The sequence below is a fragment of the Cryptomeria japonica genome, chromosome 4 (genome assembly GCF_030272615.1).
Source record: "Cryptomeria japonica chromosome 4, Sugi_1.0, whole genome shotgun sequence".
NCBI classification, from domain to species: domain Eukaryota; kingdom Viridiplantae; phylum Streptophyta; class Pinopsida; order Cupressales; family Cupressaceae; genus Cryptomeria; species Cryptomeria japonica.
This window is the reverse complement of record NC_081408.1, coordinates 62,062,094-62,069,772: the sequence shown is the minus strand read 5'-3', so window position 1 is coordinate 62,069,772 and position 7,679 is coordinate 62,062,094. Positions and strand designations below refer to the sequence as shown.

The following is a 7,679-nucleotide window of genomic DNA, read 5'->3' as shown; positions in this document are numbered from 1 at the left end:
TATGTGTCCTCCATTAATTTGTTGGAAATATAATTGTTTTCAAAACACTCAACCAAAAGTATAATCCCCTGAAAACTAAAATTTATAAACTTTTTCATGCATTTGAATATTACAATTAAGATCGAAAGATTATAAGGATCAAATGGAAATTGATTCTTTTATAGATCTACATATGAGTTATAGTAATATGGGACTATCCGTAACTTATAATAAGATAGGACTAGCCCATACTACAAACAAGAAGCATTTGAAATTTTGACCACTCTTTCAAGAATACAAATTCTCCCTCACTAAAGCAACTCAAATTTTGAAATAAAAAATAAGAACAGAAATTTCTGTAACACTGAACTTGACGACATTTCTTGCTGTAGGAATAGCTCTCAATGGCACAGTTTTTAGTAATGGAGTACCAAATGTCTCAGACATATCAATACCTGCCTGATTGTCCATAGGTGTGGACCAATTGAAGGCTAGCAGCAATGAACCCACCACCAAGTGAACCATTCTGTGTGCCAGTGGAAGCCCAATGCATATCCTTCTTCCTCCTCCAAATGGTATCAATTCAAAATCCTGACCTTTGTAATCAATGTTGGATTCCAGAAACCAAATGAACCATTCTGTGTTCCAGTGGAAGCCCATCAAATTGGACATGCAGACGACTTTGGTTGTGTCATCTCCATCGATCGCAAGAGAAGTACTGAAGAACAATGACCATAGCTTCTCAAGCGGGACAATCAGTACAGCTGCAAGGACATTATACTACCAAGGCACAATTCTAATATGGAGCCCTAATGGCCATCATTGGCGCTTGATTAGAAAGATCTGCAACACAGATTTTTAGTGCCAAAAGGCTCGATGCTTTGTAGCATTTGAGAAGAAACGGAGTATTTAGGACCATTGATTGCATATTGGAGGATTGTAAACAGGGGAATAGTGTGGAGATTGGTGAAACAGCTTTTATGATGTCTCTTAGCCTTGTGGGTCAGATGGTTTGCGGCAAAGAAGTGTTTGAGCCAGGCTTTGCACAAGCTGCGGAGTTTAGAGGCATGGTATGGGAAGCCCTCAAGTTGACAGGGATTCCAACCGTATCTGATTTTTTTCCTTTTTTTCAGGAGCTGAGCAGTAAAACTAGGATGTTGGCCCACCCAGCGTTTTGATAACTTGTATAACGGGGTGATGTGCAGTGCATCGGTAATGAAGTGAAGGATTTTCTTAATGTAATGTTGGATTTGAGAGAAGATGGTACGCAACTTAGTCTGGAGAACGTCAAAGCAATGCTGATGGTAAGCTGGATTCCTTAGAATGATTTGGCATGAATGAAAATGTCAGCCTTACAGCTAGGGTTTCTAGTTTCTGCACATACAGAATATATTATGGATTCATATAGACTAACTATTTTCAACTTTCCCACATAATCAAAACAATATTTCTGATTGCTAAATAGTTGTGACTATATCAACTATGTAACATCGTGCTCATTAGTCTTGCTTATGTAGGAGTTTATAACAATAGCCATCACCCTGTTTTTTATCTGTAAGGGTTCAAAAAGGGTTGAAACGTCTGACTTATCTCTTCAGAAGATGTAACTCCTCATAAAAGATTCTTCACGCTTCGTACATTACCTTTTATCTCCATATTGATCTGACAACAGTCGTACAAGCCTCTAATGATATTATGTATATTGACTTCTGCACTCCCCTCTACAGCACTTATGCACGGCATACAAACTCTCTGTGTAATCACACCACACTACACATGATTATTCATAATATGATACTGTGCATGACGTTGTGTAATTTCGTGTAAATATTTAGTAATTTTTTAATATATTTAGTAATTTTTTAATATATTGATAAAAAATATATAAGAAACACGATTGATGGCATATAGAGTCTATCAATCTTAAAAAGATTCTTTACACAAAAGTTCCAATTTTATTCGAAAATTCAAATTGGCCAAAGATAGATCACCAGAAAAGTGGAACCCTCTAAACCCCATAGGCAAGATACAAACTGTTGTAAGTATATGATGTGAGTGTCAAAATAATTCTTGTCTTTGTGCTAAGAAAAGTGAATGAAAGAAAAACAAATTAACAAAAGAAATAACAAAGTTGCTAAGAAAGACCTCCCAAAATCCTAAACACCAACAAAGAGAATCCTAGTAGATATCAAGAATCCAAAGAAACATTGTAGTCAATGAACAACTCCTCCGTTCTTTAACATATCTAGATGCTAACAACTATAGATATGTGATAAAACTCCAACCATTAGGGACCATTACAGAGTGCAATTGAAGAGATAATTAGAATTTTAGATGGTTTAAAATAGAGCATTACTATTTCTTTTTATTGTTTGTAATTATATATGTATTGTATATATTTGCACGATTTTCATATTGATAATGTTAGAATAAAAGGTATTAGTTTACTTAATTAATTAAACCATATTGATTTAATAACTAAGTCACATTTTCTCTATTTCACTTAAGCTAAATTTAGAAAGCTAAACTTAGGAATATTAATAATTAACTTATTATTAATTATTAATTTTTTTTAGGGTTTATGTTTTTAGGTTTGATCTCCTTTTATAAGGATTGATCCCTTTGTAATCCTAACCAAACGGATTATTATTATTGCATATTCTTGCTTCGGGTTTTCAAAGCAATCATTGTATTTTGTGAATCTTCCATCTTTGTGACAGGTTATTTGCATACAAGTGTTCACTGCGCTCTATGAGGTTGTATTCTACAGCTTTTACATGGTATCAAAGCTTCAAACCTGAGGTTTTCCTGTTCTTCTGATTGGAAGATTCTACTAGAGCAGGTCTTCTGTGCAATCTGGGTTGATTTGGACTTCATTATTGAATCCAGCACATGTCAAATAGTCAAGATTGACCTTTTGTTTGTCAATTTTTGATTCACGGGGCCAAATCTGTGAGGGTTTGAAAATTCAGTTTCTTTTTGTGATCTAAGGGGGCACCTGGTTTTTGGACAAATTTGTGCTCAAAAGGACTTCACGGTTGGATTCAGAAGGCCGATTCCATGAATTTTGATATATAATTTGCCTATTTTCGGTGACAAGGGCATCTAGGACAATTTTTTATTGGCATGTTTTCTTAGACATGAAAATCTATAGAGTTGTTCCTGCACCTGCGTCAGAAATATTTTCAAAAAAAAAAATCAATTGACTGGTAAAAAAAATAAATTTTGATTGCTGGGTTTTCAATTTTTTTTGTTAAAAAAAAAAATCAAGTTAATGCATGTTGTCAAAAGATTTTTTTTAATTAAAAAAAAAAAGTCAACCCTTTGCACCAAAAGTACATTGCATCAGTGTTGATGTCATCATGCTAACATCAGCAATACAGTTAGCTGTATGGATGGCTTGCATGGCCCTCTATGACCCTCTTTGTGCCCTAAAAGAGGGGTTTTTTTGTTTTGGCCATAACTTGGGCATACGATATCATTTTTTGGAAAATAAGACATCATTGGAAAGTTGGTTTTGTACATCGTTGGAAAGCTAGTTTTGTCTACTTTCCAGATTTGTGAGTTTGATCACCTATTTTTGCTGCTGGTGCATTCTACAATCATTTGAAGTCAAAGAGGCTGTTTTCAGTCCCGAGCTCGTAATGTTTCACCAGTTTCTCCGATTTTTGCGATTCCAGCAGCGTTGGGATGGTGTTTCAGAGATCTTCACAACCATCCATGTAATTTTTCTAGATTTTACTCTAGGTACATTTTATTCAGGTTTTTGTGTTTTCACACTCTGATGAATTATTTTTACATATGAGATCATGGAAACTTCTCATTTGCATGGGATGACTTGTTTTTTGTTGTTATTCATGTATTTCTAGTCTTATGTCTTTTTTTGACATTATGCGCTTTCATTGTGAGCACTTATGATTTTGTAATCGCATTGAGATAAAGTGCCTTTGTATTGCACATGTATTATGGGATCTTGCACATCAGTTTTGTGCCTTATTGTACTCACACTGTGATATAAAGTTCCATGGGGGTTTGATGTTTGCCTTTGTTTACCTTCATACCTTTCTCATGCGTGTGTGCCTTGGTTTGCACACCCTTTGTATTTGCTTGTACTTTCATGTCTACATGGTCAAATGTTTTTGGTTCTTTGTCATACACTACATTATGGCTTTCAGATTTAGTGTACCTGTCATACCTCTCCCTTGTTAGCATTATGGGGTGGTTTCTCTTGTTGGTTGTTGGTTCATAATGCTTCTTTGGTTCGTTGGAGTGAGCTATGTATTTAGTATTTGTTCCTACATACTAGGTGGATGCAGTGGTTGGTTACCTATGCATTTCAGTGAGATGGATCATTTACCATATGGACAATCTTTCATTCCTTTCTTTTTGGAGGCAACCTTCCATCTTCGATTGATCAACTCTTTAGACTTTGGTGTTTTTGCCATATGTATCTTCGAGTTCAATTGTTTGTCTTTGCTTACCATCTGATTTGAGTAGTGTTATTTGAGGGCACTCATGTAGATTACAGTCTTCTCTACCTGATCATCTTCTATTTCAATGGAGGTTCTTCAGATCGACAGTCATTCTACGACATAGTTTGCAGCTTCTTCATGCTTCAGTGATTCTTCATGCTTGTCTTTTGTTACTATCTTTTGGAACATTCTTGTTTGGAGGCTTCTTAGTCTTTCACTTGAGCTTTCTTCTCTTCTTGGAGAGGAGTTTTGTTCCCACAAAGTTTTCTCTTTTTTCTCCATTTTACAGAGATTTCATTGTACTTGGGTACCCAATTGCATATACCCAAACAATAAAGATGGTTTATTATCTACCTAATTGCATATACACGTTTAGAAACTTTTTAATATTTCTTCAATGTTTATAGAATAGAAAACTTAACTTTTCTAAGAAAGCAATAAAGATGGTTCATTATCTACCCTATTGTACATATAAATATTTAGACTATATTCCTTTCAAAATATATTGTAGTTGACTTTTTAACAAGTGGCTAAACTATGCTGTAAAGTTTCTACAAGATGACGAAAGGTTGGGGAGGAATATCTGCCTCACAATTCAAAGTAAAAAGCTAGTGAGGTGCAAAAAACCATAAATTAGTTTTATGAAAAAAAATTACTTAATTGTAGTAGTGTCCACCATAGTGGAGCATTGATTTTACCGATGTAAACTCATTTCAATATATAAAGGTGAAATTCATAGAATTTGGAGACATGTAGCCTAGAATACGAAATAAATTTGTGTGCTAGCAACCATTTCTCATAGTAGAGATTATATGATTGTGGTGGTGACCATAATGTGGTGGAATTTTTTTTATTGAAACACTTCAATTTTTTGGAGGATGTGTGTGTGGGTCTATATTTCACCGCCATGCTTATATAATTCTAATCTAATTTACCTATGGAGAGATATTAGGTCCAAACATGTAGTTTTGAATAAGAAAATTATTTGGAATACTTAGGAGACTACCTCTATTAGTAACCTATTTGGTTTATTTTAACCTCCACATGTAATAGGATATGTTGGAGTATTGTGGATGTTTTTTGTGTGTTTAGGGTATTGTGACTACCAACAAAACTCAATGAGACGTTCAGCACTATTGTTTTGTGTGATTGTGAAATGGAGGAGATAAAGGAAATGATACATTACGAGGATGTCAAGGGTTTTGGAATTAGAAATGAATGTGAGGTTGCAAATTTTGGATGGTGGTATAAATATAAACTTTAAAAAGACTATAAACAAAATTTGTAAGGAATTATAAATAGAATAAATGACCTTGAAGAAATTCATCGGAGGGAGAATTGATTAAAAAATAGAATTCAAGAGAATTTGGAAATATTATTATGCAATATTATATATGTAAGAGATCTAAAATAACATATCGATTGAATTGGTAAGCATGATAGCATTTCAAAAATGTTAAAATTCGCCAAAAGAATATTTTAAACATTCTAAAATGGTTCAATGTGTGCATATTGTAATTGCATTTTTCAAAATGATTTGATGTCTACATATTGTGATTGCAATAGCATTTAGATACATATAAATTTCTAGAAAGACTAAGGGGCAGTTAGGAATGTATATTAGCCAAGAACAAGTTTGAATGGAGATTTTAGTAATGTAAGTTTAGTGTGTATTGTTATGCTACTATAATTACTCTAGACTATTGTAGGTGATATTCCTAAAAAGCCTTAAACTCTACAAGTTTTTTACTACCATTGATTACTAAATAATACATTGTGTTGTTCTAGAGCATGTTATTTTTCTCTCAAAGGATTTTTCACAATGTAAGTCACCATATTATGATATATTACTTTTGATGTTTAATTATTTGTAATTATTTGATTAGTTTAGTTTTTGTGCATACCTCCTCTTGTAGTTTAATTTTTTTCTATAATTTAAAGTGATATGAAGAATGCCAAAACACCTACATTGATACATCCAACTTGGTTTTAATTGATAACCAAAAATAACTATATGGATAGTTAGTTACATCTCATCCTCTTATACATTGAGGGGGAGAGAAACTCCTCTTATAAAACACGATAGACCCTCTTATTGTATCACTAGATTAGTTCTCTCCAAACATTTTCTATTATTTCTTATAAAAACCTTGAGAGATAACCATATAGATAGTTAGTGAGATCTCATCCTCTTTGAAGCAGTCACGGCTAGGAGGGTCCTCAAAGAGAACAATCTGGATCATGTAGCAAGAGTAAACACAATGGAAACAAGACAATCAGATAGAGGCAATGCAAAACTAACTGAACTATATCATGAAAAGAATTTACAATCTGTAAGCAACATGTGGGCTACAAGATTCGACTCACTGGTCTGAATACAGACATGCTCAATTACAATATCGATCAACTTCAGACCTCTTAATCTCAAGACCGATTTTCTATGTTCTATATACTGGTTTCTACAAGCTTAATTACATTGATTTATATGATCAAGAGGGATCCGCGTCGGCCCAAGATGAACAAATGCTGATGAACAAGATGAAATGTGTAAAACCACCAGGTCGGCCTCCGCCAAAGAGATCCTTCCGGAAAATCCATAGGATGAAGTGTGGACATAAGGCAAGGTCGGCCATACGCCAAGGAACGTTAGAAACAATGAGCTGAAGTTCTGCAAGCTACAGAAACGATCCACAAGATTCACCAATAGCAAAATAGGTCCAAATGATTTCGGTGTTCTAAGCCAGAAAACTGTCTCAGATTCCGGAGGCGATAACTTGCCGGAAATAGATCCAGACGTCTTACAGACTTGGGATAAGGCAAATAGACACGTTCACAACTAAAATCCAGCTCCACAAGATCTGGTGAGCAAATACAAAGAAACAGAAAATAAAATACTGAAAACTGCAAACAGGAATAAATTGAAAAAAATATTTTTGATTGAAGCAAGATTGCCAAGAACCAGGGATGCTCCTACATCACTCTTTTACACTTAAGAAAAGAGAAACTCCTTTTAGAAAACATAATAGACCCTCTTATCGAACCACTAGATTAGTTCTATCCAAACATTTTCTACTATTTCTTTTTTAAAACATTGAGAGATAATCTAGCGATGGAATCATATTCTCATTTCATATTTCTTGATCAACTTTAGCTATCTTAATGTGATCCCTAGCAGTAGTTGGAACGGTGCATTATAGGGCAGTCTACTCATGACCGCCACTTTGTCTT

The 7,679-nt window shown here is 34.3% G+C and overlaps 1 pseudogene; it reads left to right on the top strand.

Annotated features, from left to right (window-relative positions):
- Positions 1-586: 586 nt before the first annotated feature.
- The window catches only part of LOC131040566 (geraniol 8-hydroxylase-like), a 30,641-nt pseudogene continuing 23,548 nt past the window's right edge, over positions 587-7,679 (top strand).